This window comes from Lissotriton helveticus, chromosome 7, assembly GCF_964261635.1.
Source record: "Lissotriton helveticus chromosome 7, aLisHel1.1, whole genome shotgun sequence".
NCBI classification, from domain to species: Eukaryota; Metazoa; Chordata; class Amphibia; order Caudata; family Salamandridae; genus Lissotriton; species Lissotriton helveticus.
Window position 1 is genome coordinate 385806218 of NC_136068.1, and position 20221 is coordinate 385826438.

General features: G+C 46.6%; 1 protein-coding gene across 1 annotated transcript in view; it reads right to left on the reverse strand.

Moving 5' to 3' along the window:
* LOC144768501 (fer-1-like protein 4) overlaps nucleotides 1–20221 on the reverse strand; it is a 936890-nt gene that overhangs the window by 455538 nt on the left and 461131 nt on the right. The gene's annotated exons all lie outside the window — the stretch shown is intronic.

Below are 20221 nucleotides of genomic sequence, written 5' to 3' on the forward strand. Positions count from 1 at the left end.
ACAAGCACACCTCTCATACAACATAGACATGATATGACCCTTACGAACATCCACCAGGTGACATCCATAAGACCCTTATTATGCTGGGTATGTCTCTGGACTTCAGAGGAGCTGAAGCGGTATACGGACGCTGTGGTAGAACTGATTTCACTGGACACTGGAGAACGCACCCCTTGGCTCAGCTATGTTTACAGAGATTGAAATGAAAGGGGTATGGGCATCACCAGGGAGTATCAGAAAGGGTGACATCCAGAATATCAAGTCTGGTTACTGGAAATTTGTGTAAATGAAGATCTGGAATGACCAGGTTGAGGATAGGCTGATGGGACAATACCTTAATCACTAGTGCTCCCCTAGCTATTAACAGTATTTGGACAGAATGTATCTGCCCTCAGTAAAGTACCTGTATGTAAAATTTAGAATGGGAGTTCTGGCCTTGAACACTGTTACAGCTAGATGGGGAAAAACAGGCAGGGTAACACATGATTTACCACATTTTCCATCCCAAAAACAAACAGAAGCAAAAGATTTTTTTGTTCCGAATGCAACAAACCTAGTAAAAATAAAAATGGATTATCCTGCTATGCAAGGGGTTGGAGGTTAGTAACTACTGGAATTCTTTGAGAATTTTGAAAAGTAATACAAGTGAATTGATTGTGTTTACATTTACATTATTGAGAGTTATGTTGTGGGCATGGAAATTGAGAGCGAAGGTCTCCCTTGTGTTGGCTTAAGCAAGAATACCCGGAAAAAATTGTCCTGGCTTGTAGACAGTAAATTAGTTTCCCCAAAAATGGCTTTGGTTTGGCTCATATGCTGGGTATGATCGCTTGGATTCTTTCTTTTTGTCCCATGACCAGAGTTGGACGGGGACATCTATTGTAATCTCGTTTTATCTGTTTTAACTGTTTGTAAGTTTATAGTTGTAATTTTATATTAGACTCATTTATTGTTATGTGGATGAACGTGACGTGAATATTTTATAGAAGTATTTATTTTTATGTGTGAGATGTGCTTTTATTCACATTTTAGCCGAAATAAAGACATTATGATGATGATAGATGGTGTACAATTCACCACATCTGCAGCAGTGTTTCTCTTTTCTAGGCCCCTTTGAACTGACATGTACCTCTATGCCAACATCTTCCCTAGCCACAAATCCTGTAAATTCTGACAGTGTCATCTAGGAGTCAGTCTAGTGCAGGTGGCCTGTCAGTGTAGGTAGCAGCTCTAGGTCAGAAGTGGCCCTATCAGGTTCAGCCTTTGAGTGCCATCCTCTCAGAGTAGGTAACCCATGTACATCTATTCCTCCCACAGTGAATGGCATCCACTTCCCTCCTCTTAATCTTCATCTGGGCATTTGTACCCTCTTTTAAGGAACAGTCCCCATAGGAATCTGTGATTTTGGGGACCCTGGGCACCATGGCTTTTGTACATCAAAACCTCCCGTCCTGTGCTCTGGAGAGGCGTGGGACTCCTTTTCATCAAAACTCTTTTGGAGCCCCTTTTGGTACTTTTCTGTATTTTACTGGTCTTCGTCTTCCTTCTATGGAGGAAAACCTGAACCACCCTTTCTGGGTCACTCCTAGGTACCTTCTTTGACACTCCGGAGCTAATTCAGAGGCCAGCCTCCTTCCTAATCTCTCTTGACACAGTGAGCCTGGAGGCTATCAGGTGCTTGTGCAACTGTATAAAATGATTACTTAAAATGTGCCTCGTCATAACAAAACAGGACTGCCCATCATAATGTTTTATTTTGATGCCCTTCACCCAATAATCCATTGTCTTGCTTGACAAATCCACAAAATCAACCGATGACTGGTGTGGCTGCTGCTGTTTATACCTGGAATTTAAGTGATACATTTGAGTGGTCAAACCAAACTTACTGAGAAGGGTTCCTTCATGGGGGCATACTTCACCTGGTTAGATAACTCTAGGCCTAACAGGGTATCTCGCCCAGCATGGAAGATAACATGTTAGGCCTAGACATAACCAGGTCTTTGGACATGAAAACTATTGTGCCTCTACTTGGCACTTCATTGTTGCTGCGACCATCCTCACAAGCCCTCCAGGACGTTAAGTCCATCTTCCATCTGATCCTCTCACGGGTAAGCAATACCTTCTTCTCTTGCAAGGCCAGTGTTAACTTATTTTCCTTAGGCCAAAGTTGTGATCACAAATCCCTCTATCTCCTCAGTAATCAGGGCTGCCTTTTCCTCCTCAGCATCTAAGACTACCTTCTTCTCTTTAGCAGCCAGAACCAACTTTTTCTCCCTAAGGACCAGCTGTACCATTCCAAGGGTCACCATGCTGGCAGAATCCACTACCATTTTTCAGAAAACTTAAAATGCAAAACTTGAGGGCAAGAGTGAGTTTAAGAAAATATAAAAACTGATCCAATAAAAAATCTGAAAGTACATTTTTGGAGTCAATTTAAAATGGGAGTTTTGATTTCAATTTAAATCACTGTGTTGTACTTCAAAACAGAGGTCCTGGATCCTACAGCTGAACACCAAGGTAAACAAGTATTGGCAAAGCCAACAGGTCTCGTTTATAGGGAAGCTATTGGCTTTGTCACTCAGGTGGGGGTAGTGAATCGGAGGGCAGGTGGGGGTGGTGAAAGGGAGGGTTGCTGGGGATGGCGTTCAGGATGGTAAAAATAGCGCTATGAAGTATCAGAATTATTTTACGTTCTATCTGTTGGAATGGGGAGAAGAAACGCACAGTTAGGAGAAGAAACAGTTATATTAGAAGAAGAAACAGTGATGAGCTGAAACAGGGATGTGGTGGGTGAGGGGACCATAAGAAGGTATGGGTTGGATGGGAGAGCTGAAACAGGTACGGGTCGGGCGGGGGAGCTGAAACAGATACAGGTTAGGCGTGGACAGCTGAAACAGGTACAAGGTGGGTAACAGGGAGGGCTGATACAGGTACGGGCTGGATGGGGGAGCTGAAAAAGGTACAGGTTGTATGGGGAGCTGAAAGGGGGACAGGTGGGTGAGGGTAGCTGAACCAGGGACAGGGCAGGTGGGGGGAGCTGGGACAGGGCCAGGCAAGTGGGGGAGCTAAACTAGGGACAGGCAGGTGTGGGAGAGCAGAAAAACGGACAGGGTGGGGAAGGTAGTTAAAACAGGGACAGGGCAGATAAGGAGAGTTGAAACAGGGACGTGGTGAGTGGGGAATAGCTGAAACAGGAAAGGGGTGGGTGGGTGGTAGTTGAAACAAGGACAGGGTGGGTGGGTGAAGCTGAAACAGGGACATAGTTGAGACAGGGGCTGGTGGGGGAGTTGATACAGGGATGGTCTGGGTGGGGGAGCTGAAATAGGGACGGGCAGATGAGGAGAAGAAACAGGGATAAGGGCAGGTGGGTGAAGCTGAAACAGGGACATAATTGAGACATGGGCTGGTGGGGGAGCTGATACAGGGATGGTGTGGGTGGGGGAGTTGCAATAGGAACGGGGTAGATGAGGAGAAGAAACAGGGATGAGGGCAGGTAGGAGGTAGAAGAAACAGGGATAATGAAGATGAAACTGGGACAGGGTGGGTGTGGTGACAAGATACAGACAGGGCACGGGGTGGGAGGGAAAAGAAGCATCATGGACAGGGTGGGTGGGAGATAAAAGAAACAATATGGACAGGTGGGAGAAGGAGGGGTGTATGGGGATGGAAAATAAGCAACATATATGGGGCAAGGTGAAAAAGAAACAACATGGAAAGGGGTGGGGAGAAGGGTAAAGAAGTAACATTAAAAGAAACACATACAGTGGTGTTTTAGAAGCCGATATGGGAGATGGCTGAAGACACAAGCACTCATAAGGAGTATTCGGACACAAAAAAGTAGCTCCAAAAACAGAAGTATTGGAAGGACACAAGTACTTGGTCCATGATCCAGCGCAGGGCCAAACACAAGAAAAGGACATGACAAGGGCGCGCTCTGAGAAAGGGGAACAAAGCAAATGAGAGCAAAACTGAATCTAACCAATTGTAAGCTATGGGCAGGCTGTAAGCCAACTATAAACAACATGTCTTGCAGATACAGCGCACGCACTGTCTAGGCGGGACCAAAATTTCAGAATATTTTGGATGTGTACCTAAGTATAAATAATTAATAATAGTTTTCTAATTAATAATAATTATTTATTCAATTATTACTTGTGTAAATTGTGTAATTCTTTTAATATTTTTAAGTGATATTTTAAGAGTGGGTTGTTTTGTTTGTAGCAGTAAAGGGTAGGAGCTTAATAATTGATTAATTGTTAATAAATAGTTTATTATTAATTAGTTAATTGAGAATTCATTATGTAAATTGGGTAAATATTTTATTTGTTTATGTGATTTTTTAGGTGCAGGTTGTTTTGTTTGTAGGGTATAGGGTGGGAAGTTTAATTAAGTAAAAATCAATGATTTATTAATTCATTTAAATTAAATATTTAATTTATGAATAATTTTGCAAATTGTTTACAAATTTTATTTTGTGTTGTGTTTGTAGGGGAATAAGGTGGGAAGTTATTGAATTCCAATTAATTAACACATAATTAACTATTTATTGATAATTAGTTTATCTATTACTTCTAATTGTTGATTATGTTTTTTAATTGCATCTAAATGTGTGTCGCCATGTTTGTTGGAGTATAATGTTGCATTTTAATTAAATGATCAATTAATAACAATTTTTTAAAATTTAAATTAGCTATTAGAATTTTTTTAAATTATTACATTAGTTAATTGTTTTTTACATTATATATATTTTAGATTGATAGTTTTATATTTTTGAACCATTAATAGTGTTATTAAAATGTGGTATGTGTTTGAAGTGAATTACATTTTTTTACTGTTGTACAGACTCGAGTGGGAATTGTAAATGTTACTCCTCCGGTGTTAAACGCTTTCCCTACTGTTGCACAGACTGAATGGGTAATAGAAATGTTTACCTCTCCGGCGTCCGACGTTTTCCCTACTGTTGCACAGACTGGAGTGGGAATAGTAAATTGTACCCATCCGGCATCGAACACTTTCCCTACTGTTGTACAGGCTGCAGTCGGAATAGTAAATTATACCCCGCCGGTGTCCAACGCTTTCCCTACTGCTGCACAGACTGGAGCTGTAATAGTAAATTTCACCCCTTCAGCATCCATTGCTTTCCAGACTGTTGCACAGACTGGAGTTGTAATAGTAAATTTTACCCTCTCCGGTGCCCAATGCTTTCACTACTGTTACACAGCTTGCTGCAGTGTTATTAGTATTTCTACTTTTGACAAAGTTTACTATATATTTTTTTTTTTTTTTTTTTGCGATTATAAACTTTTATTCGCCTTCCATGCACGCACACAGCTTTCCGCCTACAACCCTGGGGCCGGCAGCAAACTAGGATCATGTCAATACAATATGCAAGTCCATTGCTCAAGAAAGGGAGAAAGGAAGAAAGTGTGCCAAACATTGCACAGGCGTCGTCTGGTCCAGTTGCCTGAGCTTCAAGTAAAACAACAACATTATTTTGCATGAACGCCAATTCCCCAAGTCATTACCCTCCAGTACTTCGGGAGGGTGAGCTCGGCGTCCTCCAGTGCTGTATTGGCAGTCTCTTGTGGTGCGCGCATTCGACTACGTGGTCTAAGTCTAACTTCCCTAACCCAACATGCCCACTAACCCCCCTTCCCTCCCCCCCTCAACTGCCTGTGCGCCTTGTCCTTTGAGCTACTGCCTTCTCAATGTTATGTGTCTCGTGCCCCAGCCAAATCTTCCCGCACCCTCCCCACCCGTCCATTCTCTCACTCACTTTATGCTCCTAACCTGAAGATCTCCCTATGCATGCAGTCTATATGTCCTTGGTCTCTAGTGTCAGCGATACCTGGGTGTCCCTCCCGTGCGGCCCCTCCAGGAACCGTGAAATTATCTAGGCCTCATTGTCCTCCCCCCCTTCTCGTTGCTCCTCTGTCTCCTCCCGATCCTCAACCGTGTCGTTCCTATTCGACTTGTATGTCAGGTATTGGTCCCAGATGTTCGGTGGCCTACTCACAGGTGGTAAGAGTTCACTATACAGCTGGGATTGTGTGCAACTGTACAACATGTCCCTTTCCCATCCTCGTTTAGTTGGAAGCGGGCCGCGCATCCAACACATCGCTATCGCTCTCCGTGCCATAATTAACCCTATGCCAGCCAGGCGACGCGTAGCTGGAGGTAAAACTCTGGTATGTCCCAGCAGAGCCACCGCCGGATCTATCGGGAGCTCCATCTCTAGTATCCGCCCCAGCTCGAGAAAAACCTCCTCCCAGAAGTTGTTTATCCCCGGACAGGACCAAGCCAGGTGTATGAAGTCCGCCACTGACGCACTGCAACGTTCACATTCAGGCGTCTACCGGAGTCCATATCTGTGCAAGCGTTCCGGAGTGTAATACACTCTCTGTAGAAATTTAAACTGGACAAGCCTATGCCTAGCATTCAGCGACACCCGTTTCGTGTTCTGGCAGCAATATTTCCACATTGCGTCACTTATCTCCGTCTGTAAGTCTCGTTGCCACGCCTGTCGGGCCTTCGAGGGTTCTTGTGTTCGGTGACCCTGCCCCAACCTGTACAGTCGTGCTATCATCTTGCAGCTCGACTGTGTTTTTATTACGTAAGTCAGTTCTGGTAGTTCTGTGGGTTCCTCCATATCCGGCCCCAGCAGCTCCTGTAGTGCTGCACGGACTCTGTGCAGATGGAAACGGTGCAGCAATGTCGCAGTGATCTGGGAGGGAGCGACCTGGTCCCAGGTGACTACCTTCCCGTCCTTGAACAGGTCCCCCAGCTTGAGTATGCCCAGCTGACTAAGGGCTCGCGTGACCCCCCTTTTCTCGCAGCGGTGGAAGCCATATGGCCCATTCTATCGGGACCAGGGGGGAATACAGCAGTGAGCAGTCACGGCTTCTGGCCAAAGAGTGCCATGCGTGATTCGTAGTCGTAATAGAGTCTAAAGTGCCCACACGTCGCGTGGCCGGTTCAAATATAGTAGCCGCTGGCTGGAGGGGTTTCGCGAAGAGCGTCTCTAGAATCACGTGGGGAATATTGCTATCCCCATGTATCCAAGTATGCAAGTGCATCGCTTGCGCGACCCTATAGTACTGTTCTACGTCCGGGGCCCCCATACCGCCTTGGTCATATGGGAGGGTCAGGACTTGCCACTTAACTCTCGGTTGCTTACCTCCCCATGCCAGTCTCGTGAGGGTCTGAATTAGCGTTTTGAAGAATGCCTTAGATAGGACCACCGGTATGTTGCGAAAGAGAAACAAGAACCTCGGAAGTACCAGCATTTTCATGAGCGCAATGCGGCCCGCGAGGGACAGCGGCAACCTACACCATCTGTCAACATCGTCAGTCAATTTCATGTAAGCAACCCCGTAGTTTTCCCTGATCAATACTTCCGGGTCTGGGTGTAGTCTTATGCCTAAATACCTAACCGGGTCTTCCGACCACTGCAATGGATAGTCCATTACAAATTTATTCGTCACCGGAGTCAGTGGGAATGCCACCGATTTAGACCAGTTCACCTTTAGTCCAGATAGGGCTCCGAACTGCACTACCTCCCTTAGCACTGGCGCGAGGTTAAGTTCCGGGTCTCTGACGTACAATAGCGTGTCGTCAGCGTACGTGGATATACAGATCTTATATGTAGGGAAATTAATACCTTCATGACTGTGGTATTCTCGGAGTGCACACGCTAGGGGTTCCGCCACTAGTGCATATAGCAACGGGGAGAGTGGGCAACCCTGTCTTGTGCCCCTGCTAATTCCGAACGCCTCCGTGACCGTGTCACCAATTCGTAGCCTGGCCGTCGGTTTGTAATACAAAGCGCCTATCATTTGAAGGAAGGGTTCACCCAGGCCCAGTTTCCTAAGCACCCTGGACATGAAAGGCCATTCTACGGAGTCGAAGGCTTTCTCCATGTCTAGGAATATTGCCAACGCCTTATTCTCCGGCTTCACATGCTGCATCGTCCCCAGGACCGTACGAATGTTGTATGTGAGGTTCCTAGATGGGATAAAACCCGCCTGTTCCGGGGCCACCAGTACAGGGGCTAGGAGTGCAAGACGCGTCGCCAGTACCGTTGCGTACAGCTTAGCATCAACATTGATCAAGGAGAGGGGTCTGTACGAGCCGCATTCCGTGTCAGGCTTCCCAGGCTTAAGTATCGTTATGATGAGTGCCTCTCGCATAGTCGGGGGCATGGAGCCTTCCAAGCATATATCATCAAATAATGCCGAGAGGTAGGGGACCAGCAATTCCTTAAATGATTTGTAGAAGCCGACAGTCAGCCCATCGGCGCCCGGGGCGCTACCCGTCCGCATACTATCTAAGGCCTCCTCTATCTCCTCCCTCTGGATGGGCATCATAAGGAATTCTCTTTGCGAATCGGACAGTTGTGGCATCTTAATATAACTCAGGTAGTCGTCAATCGCCCCTTCCAGTCCCGTCGATTTCGTTTCGTATAGAGCAGAGTAGTACCGCCTGAATTCCCCGATAATCTGTTCCTCGTCTGTGAGGGTCTCTCCCGCACTCGAGATCAACTCGCCAATCAGCAGTGGCCGCCGCTCATGTTTAATCATCTTAGCCAGGAGAGAACCAGGCCTTTCACCCTCGCCGTACATGCGGGCCGTGGCATATTTGCCCATGTGTTGTACCTCTCTGTCTGCCTCTGTGTGATATTCTGTCAGCAATTGTTTGATCTGGTCTAGTGCGTCTCCCTCTGGTTCCGCCTGATGCCTCCCTTCAAGGTCCTTCAGCTGACTCTCTAAATATTTAAGCCGCTGTCTAATGGACTTCAGGACACTGGAGTGTTTGGCCATGGCTATCCCGCGTATGTAGACCGTAAAGGTTTCCCATAGCGTCTGAAAACTTTCCACAGAGCCCGTATTCGTCTCAAAAAAGTTTTCGATTTCGTTCGCAATTTCCCCTCGGAACACCTCGTCTAGTAAAGAGTACGGGGGGAAGCGCCACGTAAAGGGGGGGATCCCACGCACTGGCGTCTCCAGGATCAGGAGGAGAGGAGAGTGGTCAGACAGTGTGCGTGGCCATATATGACAGTCCCTTATGTTATTGGATAGCTGTTGTGATACAAACCAGTAATCTATTCTAGTGTGTAGTGCATGATACGCTGAATAATGAGTGTACCCCCCTCTGGAGTGATGTCTACTGCGCCATACATCCAAGAGATCCAAGTGCACAATCTCAGTTTGGAGCGCCGTGGCAGCCGCCGACGGGCTCCTGTTCGGTCCCGCAGATCTGTCCAGATCCGGGTCTAGGACCAAGTTAAAGTCCCCGCCCCAAAGCATATACTTGTAATCATACATCTTGCATCTCCGGGTTAAGTCCACGTAGAAATCAGGTGAATCATAGTTAGGCCCGTATACATTCACAATCAGCAAGTCATGCCCCTGGCCCCTGCATCTGCAGATGACGTACCTCCCCTCCGGGTCCGTCTCTAGTGACGTCAATGTGAGTTTGGAGTGCGGGTTTACCCATATCAGTGTCCCTCTCGAGTGTGTGGTAAATCCCGCTGCGATGCTGCATCCCGCTAACCCCTTGTGCTGTAACATCCTGCTGGCAAGAGGCAAATGTGTCTCCTGTAAGAGAGCGAGATCTATGTTATGCCTGCGCAGGTAACTAAGGACCTTTCTCAGCTTCCTAAAGTCATTGAGGCCCCTGACATTCCATGTCAGTGCCCGCAGATGGGTCCGTGCAGTGTCGGACTGTGGTGTAACGATCTCAACCCCAGCCATAGTGTATAGTGTGTGCGGTAAGACTCCTTTGCAATAGTATCCGTCACTCCCGTGAATCGGGGTGTGGCAGTTGACATAGCATGAATTTGCCATTCCCAAAACTAGGGGGACTCGCCCAATTCTCAGCTGGCAGCACCTTGGCAGTCAAACCCAATAACAAATGGCACTCAAATACAAACCCCAACATTCCCCCCACCACCCACAGCAGACCCGCCCCAATTTGGCCTTGCAGAATCCCATCCCACCCATCCCTCCCTAGCAACAAGTAAAACAGTCCCATGTGCTCAACGCTCAGAAGAAGTAGGGCCACGGCAAAGACAGGGGAACGTGTCCAGCTCTTTCAAGTCCTCTCCCGCCGCCGACCACCAAAGCGAGTCAAGATCAGCCGGCGTTCATCCATCAGCCATCAGCCGTTGCTGCCAGTTCCAGTGCCACTTTCTCAACTGCCGCCCTTTGTCCTTCATGAATCTCCTCCTGGGAAGGGCGACGCGGCCTGCGCCGCCGTCTCTGCTGTCGCCTTGTCCAGCGGAGCCGGTCTCCGAGTTGGTCCCTGGTTGTGAGTCTCCCGCCGGTTCAGGTTCCTCGATGCCCAACAGCCGGCAAGCATCAGTGAGAGAGCGTAGCTGGTGCACTTTGTTGTCCCATTTGAACACAATCCGGAACGGGTGCCCCCAGCTATATGTGACACCAAGGCGTCGCAGTTCAGCAGTGACCGGTCTGAATGATCTACGCTTCTCCAGGGTGATGGCTGCCAAGTCCTGAAAGAGTGTCGGTGAGTGATCGCCATAGGTGACGGAGCCCAGCTGTCGCGCTTTGTTGAGGATCTCTTCTTTGGTTCGAAAGTCCTGAACACACACCAGGATATCTGCTGGCAAGGCACTCGAGGCTCTAGGCAGCCCAGTCCGATGTGCTCTGTCTAGAGTGATAGTGGAGTCAGCCGGTCGGCCCAGGATATGGTTGAAGAGGCCCTGCGTGACCTTGAAGAGATCTGCCGTGTCCGGGGTGGACTTTACCCCTCGAATTCGAATGTTATGCCTCCGAGAACGGTTTTCAAATCCTCAACATGCGATTGTAAGTCAACCTGCTGGTCATGGATGCGGATAATTTCTTGCTGGAGCGCTTCCATCTCGACATCCCGGCCATCGCTCTTCGTCTCTAGGTCCGCTACCCGCTCACCAATGGCGTCCGTGTCTCGCCTCAGTTCCCGAATCTCCCCCTTCAATTCAGTCTTTAGGAGCTGGAGATCTTCCCTTAGGCCGCCAAATAGAGATTCCAAGAAAGACCTCGTGACAGGCTCGTCTGTGCTTTGGGGGCTGTTGCCCGGTGTGCCGGCCGTTGATTTAGCGGGCGCCGCGTGGGTTCCAGCACTGTGAAGGTCGGTTTTCTTCCCCATGGTTATGGGAGTGAGCAAGTCCTTAATGGACCTATCCTTGCGCACTCTGCCAGTCGCCATACCCCCCAGGTCCGCCAGCAGAACAGGCCAGGGTGGATCAGGCCGGAAGCTCGTCGCAGCACCAATAGGTAAGTACCGGACAGTTGGGGCTGAGAGTCCGGCCCCAGTGGACCGCTGGCGGTCTCCTCAGCACCAATTACTCTCACTGCCAGGGCATAAGCGCCGGTGTCTCACCCTCAGATATTGTTCGAAGTGTAGGCCCAGGCGGTGCGGTCCGTGTGTGAGAGCCAGTCACTGGGCTGGGTGACGTCACAAAATGGCGGCCTCCAGGTCACAGATCCACAGAGACCACGAGGCAGCCGACCACCACCCGGGCCTTGATTGGGGCGGCGCGCGCAGGGGGCCACCGAGGCAGCGGTATCACCCTGGAAGCTCCACACTACCCCCCACCGCCCCACGCTGTCCGCCGCATAGGGTGGGGGCTCCCTTGCTCACCTCCAATGTCCGAGGCTGTAGCGGGTGCAAGTCTCGACCAGAATCCCCGTATGTGTAGGGGGGCAGAAGTGTGGCTGTAGGGACGGCTCGAGGGTACCCGCCAGATGGGGCAAATGGTGGTTCCTGCACGGGCGCTGCACGGGCCGCAAGCACCCGGCCCTAAAATGGCGGCACTCAGTCTCAGTAATCACCGCCGGGACCGGGGATGGCTCCAATGGTGGTGGACCACAGCTGGGGTGTCGGCGCTGTTAGTAGCTTCCCTCGGCTGCCCCAAAGCTGCAGACCGGAGCGGCGAGTCACCTGGGGGGGTCGTCTCGGTCACCCCACTCTCCTCACCTCAAGCCGCTTTCCAGTCACGCATGGCGCCGTACCTCTCCTCGCCGTCGCACTCCAACAGCTTCGTGTGTGGCCCCGGGACTCCGGCTGTGTCTGCGTAGAAGTCTGGCAGGTCCGCAGAAGCCTCCACGGAGAAGCCGCGGGAGGCCTCGCGCTCAGCCGCGTGGGTCGGACCTGCCACTGCCCGTCAGGGAGGCCACAGCACCGGCCGTATGGCTCCGCCCCTCGCGGTCTCGTTTTCGCGGCTCCAGTCGCCACAGGCCTCTGCGTGGCGCGGTGCTCCTGTCAGGATTCGGTCCGATCCCAGTAGCGCTGGTCTGCAATGCCGCCCCACAAAGATCCTTACTGGACTGGCATCAGGTCTGGGGCCCCAGTGAAGCCGCTCTGGACCCGAAAGAGTGCTTTAGAATCTATAAAGTGGCGGCCAGCGGCGGGAGCTCGGCGAGACACGTCCGCTCACACCGCCATCTTGGCCACGCCAAGTTTACTATATTTTTATCCGTTTTTATTTATGTAATATTATTTGTTTATTTTTTTCAAATGTTATATTATGTGTGTATATATATTTATATGTGTACAGTTTTTATTTAGCTATTAATATTTTTAGTAAATGTGTTTGTAAGGCTTTTTGTTTTAACTTTTTATGTTTTATGTATTTATATAGATATAAATATGTGTTTGTGAATATATTTAATATTAGTTGTTTTTTTATAGATATGCATATATAACACACACTTTTTTTTAAGTGTGTGCATGTTTACATAGGTATATATTTATTTTTAATAATAAATGTTACTTACATTTATAGTTATGCATTAAAATGTTTACTATGTTAAACTGTGTACTTATTGAAAAACGCTATTTATGTCATAACAATATTTTTAACAATATTAGTGTAAATGATATTTTTAGTCAATATTTTTTAACTTAACTTTATACATGTACAAAAATGATATTTGTGTCAACAATATTTCAGACATGCTATTTCTGCGCCACAATATTTGTGTGGTTGATATTCTGTCACTGATCCGGCGTCTCGGCATGTGCAATGGGGGTCCTTTCTAAAGAAATAGAGCTTGCTAAAAGACACCTTTCCTCCACAGGTGACCCTCTTGTGTCTTTGTCTTGGACATTCCCTCAACAGAAGTTTCCCCCTACATCCTTTGCCATGAGAGAATTACTTGCCCTCTCTGAAGTTCCCGTGCCAACAACCAAGCCTTGTGAAGAGCCATCTCCCCCATTTTATCCCCCAGGATACATTTATTTTATGCGATTTTATATAGCACAAACATTACCCGAAGGTGTCAGAGCACTTTACAAAAGAACCAGTTGCGTTACATAAGGACTTTGGATTACATGAGGTACATAAGAGATACAAACAGTATTGCAAATGTACAAGTTGCAAAATTGTAATTTGTAAAGTTGTAAAACATTGCCATCTCCTGGGGTGGGCCCAGGTTAGAAACGCAAAATCAGACCAGCGTAGGCAAAGAAGTGTGTGGGCCAAAGTAACATTGTAACATGAGCAAGTTATTCTCTTGGCCTGTTCTTGCACATTGGTCCTAATTTGGTTGAAATGTTTACTGCTAAACTTCGTGCCCTGATGAAAAGCAAACTCATCCTTTTTTGAACGTTTGAAGGCAATTGAGTCTATGCTGGAAAACATGTCCAAATACATTGTGTGGAGAAGTGTGGCTCACTGGTTAGAGGAGGCAGACCTGGAAGCAGAGGTCAGCCCGGGACCAGGGTTCAATTCCCGGCTCGGCGGGGTCTTGAGTCCTAAAATGTCCATGGACTCGACAATTCTCGCTCCGGTGCCTACTCGATTCACGGGTTCACACTCTGCGACTCTGGGCAATAGCTTGCTTAATCTCCACAACGGCCCCTCGCGGTGGGATGCCTGGCTTTCACCTTGCGGATACCCTGCCGGGGTTATCTCACAGGGGAATACCAGGACGGGTTCCCTAAGCAAGCGCTTAGAAACCACTTGGTGATTTGCGCTATATAAATTCCTGTACATTTACATTGTTGAACCTGTTCGTGATTCAGTTCCGGCAGTGGTACCGGAACTTGTGAATGATGTCACTAATACCAGGTCTTGCTACTTGCCTAACAAGGCATTTGTCCCTTTGAGGCCAAAAAAGGGAGAGGAGAAAATGGGTTGGGAATAAGGCTCAGGAAGGTGATGGCGGGTGGAAAGGCACTCAACAATGTGGATTTATTGGTTCGGTAGGAGGGGCTAGCTACTGTGCATTTACCACCAACTTCTTGCCCATATGTAGTAGTTGTGGCAAACGTACCAGCCATAACAACTTAGGGCCAGATGTACGACACTATTTTGCATGCGCAAACAGGTTTGCGAAGCTTTTGCGCATGCAAAAGACAACAGGGCCGTGTACAAACCCTATTTATCGAGTCACAATTTTTTTGCGACTTTCTAAATAGGATTTGCGACTCGCTCTTAGGAAGGGGTGTTTCAAGGGCGTCCCTTCCTAATAGCGACTTGCTACCCTATGTAAGAATGTTTTACGACCGCAATTGCAGTCGTAAAACACTCGCAATTAACCGCCTTCTTCAAGAGGACGGTAACCCATTCGCAAATGGACCCCTTCCCCTTTGTGAATACTGGTGAAAATATAGCATACAACAATGTCTCAATAGGTATTACTATAGCAATAGTTTTTACAAAGTAAATTATTTGTATAGACAAAAAAAGAGAAAACACCACAGTTTGACGAAGGCAGTCTGTATTCATTGAAAAGCATAAGAATAATTTCGAACAGCAATAATATAATTACTTGTGTATTTCCGTAATCGATGTAATGTGCACACACAGTGCTCATAAAAAAAGTGAACTGCTCACGTGAGGCACATGTATTATGTCAGGTAATCATCAGGACAAAGATTATACAAATCACATTTTAGTGCTGGGTGCAGTCCGTGATGCAGGAGTTCCATCCAGTCACTGTAAGGTCTTTTTTAACTCCCTGGATCCCTTACTCCGGCACCCAGAGTACACTCATGCTTACAGTCTGCACCCAGTACTAAAAGGTGATTTGTGTGATCTCTATCTTGATGATGACCTGATGTAATACAGGTTGAAATGCCATTGACATAATCCAGTAGATTTACGGCTTCTGGCACATGCTTCTGTAAAAGTATTTCCTTCAGTATTCATGTTTTGTACCATTTTAAGTAACGCCCTCTTGCTGTTTCCTTTCACTTTGACACGTGGCTCACATGCGTCGTTCACTTTTTACACGAGCACTATGTGTGCACAGTATATCATAAAATAATTATATTATTGCTATCTGAACTTATTCTTATGCTTTTCAATTTATTCAGACCACGATAGTCAACCCCTGGTATTTTTCTATTCTTTTTCTACGTAATTAATTTACTTTCTACAAACTATTGCTATAGCAATAACTGTTGAAACATTGTTGTATGCTATTATACAAACCCCACCCTACATATTCTGTGGGTTCAGAAGAGTCATCCTTCTGCTATTTCAGATCAGCCTATTGTTTGTTCCAGAGAGGCATTTCACACCTATTCAAGGGTATTTACTGGCTGGGAGAAGCTAGAGAGCCAAAGGAAATTAGTATCCAGAAAATTTGGGCAGGGAAAATGTAGCTTTCTAAAAGTTACTTTTCCTAAAAATTTATTAAAAACCTGACTTCACCACTGAATTGGATTTTCAATAACTATTAAAAATTTCTGCTTCATTATTTTACTGGCTAGTCCAATTCCAGAGATACAGTATTAGTTTTTTGATCTGTACAATGAGTTTTGATGTAGGACAGCCAGGCCTGCCACAGAGAAAATAGCTGTTAGGTGCTAGTCATTGTAAGACAATGTTAACATTACATTTCTACATGTTCTACTTTTAAATGCCATGCACCCTGCCTTGTGTGCTACAAAGCCTGCATAGTGGTGATTTATTAATAGTTAAAAGGGAGATTTGAAAATGTCAAAAGGGCTCATTTTGACAGGCTGAATTGCAGTTTTTACACTGCTACTGTCAGGCTACAGTGGTATTAATAAAGCAATGTTTGTATTTGCACTGTAGTAGATGGCACAATAGAGGCTGCTGTTCACTACTGGCATTTAGCTTCCAGGCCCTGGGTACACCTTGGATTATATAAATGGGACTTATTGGAAAGTTAAACATACCAATTAGGAGCATGGAAAATCGACCATGTTGAAAAGTGTGAGCACAGGCACTTTACTACTGGTTAACAGGGGTAAAGTGCAGGCCATGGGTACACCTTGTACTATATGTTTAAACCTATAGGTAAGTTACACAAGCCAATTAGGAGTATAAAAAGTCAACTGTGTTAAAAAGGGGAAGCCATTCAGGGTGTTGGGATCAAGCAAGGAGTAAGTACACCTCGGATACTCCCTGAGGGGGAGTGGGTCCCCAACCTCGTACCTTACAGCGAGCCTGCTGTGGCGGATCCAGCTATAAGGATTCTCAGCTGGAACGTTGCGGGTATTTCGAGGAACCTGGCTGTACCGGAATGGAATACCTTTGTGGAAGGCTACTCTATCTGTATTTTCCAAGAAACTTGGAGTAGGGAGCCTTGCCACAAGGTAGGCTACTCGTCTTTTTTCCTACCAGCACTGTCACCTCCTTCCGGGAAGGGCCGCCCCTCAGGAGGCCTCCTCATATGGGTCGCCATTTCACTTGGTTGCCAAGTTACTCAGCAAGTGTCAAACTCATCTGACCTTCTGATTATATCACTTAAGGGACTCAGGAGAGGGCAGACCCTAGATATCTACAACATCTATGCTAGGAGCATGAAGGCAGGTTCATGTTCGCCCATAGTGACAGAGTTGGAATCCATGCTTAGGCAGGGTACTAATAGTTCTCATGTCCTGGTCGCAGGGGACTTTAACTGTACGTTTGAGCCCCTGGGATTGGAGGACACTTTGGGGACTGTTGATGAAGATACTAGGAGAGGAATACCTGCCTTAACTTTACCTCCCATTAGAAGGTGGTCCCAAGTGGCGGTCCAAATTTACTCCCTAAACATAGAATTTGGCCTTAGGGCGGTGAATGGAAGGACGATCTCGGATTTATCTGGAGCCCATACTTACAACAGGGTGGACCATACGTCCAGGATAGACTACATCCTCCTTGACGTAAAACTCTGGGGTTATCTACAGGACATGGAGGTACTCCCTTCGGTCGAGAGTGACCACAATCCCCTATCTCTTGCCCTCCGTCCCCTATGGACGGGGAACTTGGGGGTGCTTACGTCCCATTTGGCGTCTGCCCATCAGGAAGTATATCCTTCCAACTGTGGTAGACGCCTAAAATGGAGTAAGCTCATTATGGATGAAAAGAAAGTGTCAGCTATTGCGGCTCTCTTAGATACTGCACAGTCACAACTGGACTTAATGATCCCCTAGCCCGAGGGAGTCTCAGTGCTATTTTGTGACACCACCAAGGCTCTGAGAGAGCTTTTCCATCTCCCAAGTAAGGCCTCTCGAGCCGCTAAGAGTGAGAATATGTTGAACTCAAATGGTTGGTACACCAAAAAATGTAGGGAGATGAAACTTTCTCTGATTGGTGCTGTTAAAAGTAAATCCTTGGCTGCCATAAGATTTATTTTATTTATTTATTTATTTATTTTTCACATTTGTTGAGCGCTCTGGCAAGGAAAGAGTATTCGCAGATCACCTCTGCAGCCAAGAGAGAATGGGAGGACAGGTTCTGGTCGGATCTCAGGAAAGCAAGCTCGGATAGGGATGCCAGAAGCTTCTGGAACCTTATAAGATCTAGGAATAGGCCAGTTAGCACCTTGATGACGTGCAACATCCCTGCCCAGAGCTGGTTCAACCACTTCTCGCCTCTCCATACTTCTATTGAGTCAATCACCCTCACCACACTCTCTCTGGCTGCCTGCCCAGGGAGTTCTGAGTATGTTCCCTTCACTGCTAAAGAGGTGGAGGATGTAATTAAGACTTTGGTGCCCTTGAAAGCAGCTGGGCCTGATGGGATACCGGGTGACCTACTACGGGCAAATCCCAAGGTGTGGGGGAAGATTGTTTCATCCCTGTTAAATGCCATTAGCAAAGGTGCGCCCGTGCCCGAATCCTGGAAGGGGGCAGAGGTTGTCCCGAAATTCAAAAAGGGGTGTCGGGACAACCCTGCCAACTACAGGCCTATAAGTCTGATTGACTCTTCCCAAAAAGTGGCAGGGAAGGTGATTCTGGGACCACCCTGACCCTCAAGGGCTTGCGTTCAGGGCAAAAGTCCTAAAAAGAGAAGCGGAGGACTAACCAAATTAGGCACTATGCAAGTGACATCATGGCACATGACATCACACTGTGAGACATCATGGTGCGTGATATCGCACACGGCTTCCCAGGATGTGACCTCACAGAAAATGGCATCAAAACCCATGTCCTCACAAGAAGTGGCATCACAAGAAGTTGCATCAGATCTCAAGACCCCACACATATGTTTTGAAAGTCTATCATGAATACATTAGAGTGCATTATAAGATTTAGCAAATGAGATTTTGCGGTGGGGGTTGTGCCCAAAACATAATACAACCCAGACGCAAAATATGGATCACAACTTATATATCTATGATTTTAAAAACTCTGCCACAAAGAACAGGAAACAAGGAGAAATGTTACATTAAATCTATTCTGCTCAATTGTTTGCAAAGTTTGCATTTTCAAATATCTTTTGGGGTCACGGCACCTGCTGTGGAGAACTGTGTGTTCCCCTGAAAATCTCAGGGAATAATAATAATGGAAAGATAACTCCTGAGGTTAATACATTTGCTGGAGAAATCTCTGTTTTATCTAATCCCAGTTTTTAATCAAAGTAGCATAGAAGGTTAATATGTCTCCTGCAAAGCACATCATGTAATATGCAGATGAAAGATTTTTATTTTATGTAGCTAGGTAAGTGCGTTACTGCATTTAACACAAAGATCCTTTTGATACTTGCAGCTCCTAAACTGTATTCCCTCTAATATAGCATGGTAAACTATGAAAGACATGTGACTACTATACCTAGTAACCCTCACAGTTTTATGTAACACATCTTGTACATTGATTTACACACTTGCATGATTTATTGCCAATGTATATATAATGTGTCCGTGTGATGTAAAGTGCTCTGACACCCTGCATCTGGATGAGTAGCACTATAAAAAAATACAACAAAATAGTTGTATATAAATTGCTATTTGCGTAAATACTGTGACAAACCAGCACATCAGCCCCGTAACTTTGGCCTTTGTTATGGGCCCAACTGGAATATGATCAGGGCCGGATTTGGAAACCAAAGCACCCCAGGCAATTTTGTTAAACCGGCCCCCACCCCTGTGAGTGGAGGGGGGGTGTGAAGCACTGCAGCTTAACATGACTGCCCCCCAACACTGCTGCTTTTGTTACTGGGGTAACAATAAACCAGTCCCCAATAACAAAACCAGCCTGACCACTCAAACAGCCGCGGCCCGTGGAGGGTGTTTAGGTGGGGCAGAAAGGCGGGGTGGGGGGTGCTAAAAACCGGAGTATGGATAATTGAAGGTAAGTAAACAATTTAATTAATAAAACGAATTTCGTAGCACGCCGTGCATCGCAAAATATGATGCAGGGCACGCTACGAAATTTGTTTTATTTATTAAATTGTTTACTTACATTCAATATCCATACTCCGGTTTTTAGCACCCCCACCCTGCCCTTCCCACGCCCCGCCTCTCCACCCCACCGAAACTCCCTCCACGGGCCGTGGCTGCATTCAAAAACCAGCACTTGCCCTTCCAGTCTCTTGGGCAAATGCCCAGTGCCTGCTACAGTCTGTCCAGCCCTGAATCTAATAAGCCCTCTCGTTGCTGCACTGAAAAAAGCCGACAACGTGCAGCTGCTGCTGAACGTGTCCCAGTGTCTGAAAACTAAGCAGGGACGAGTTCAGAATATTTATGTCTAGATAAATTCTTGGCAGGGTGGACGGCGTCCACCCCATGTAAATAGTGAGTAGACGCCGTCTACCCATGTGTACCCTCTACTAGTGCCCTACTTGTGTTATTAACCTGTCAAGTCAAGTAAAAAAAATCCTTTATTCGGTTTTCAAATATTAAAAACCACAAAAGTACATATAAAAATGTTACACTTAAAAAGGCTTTTAAAACATGATTTTATAAAATGCATATAAAAGTTCATTAGGGTTTTTGACTTAATGTAATGTACAAGAGACGCTTGTAAGAGATGTAGAACT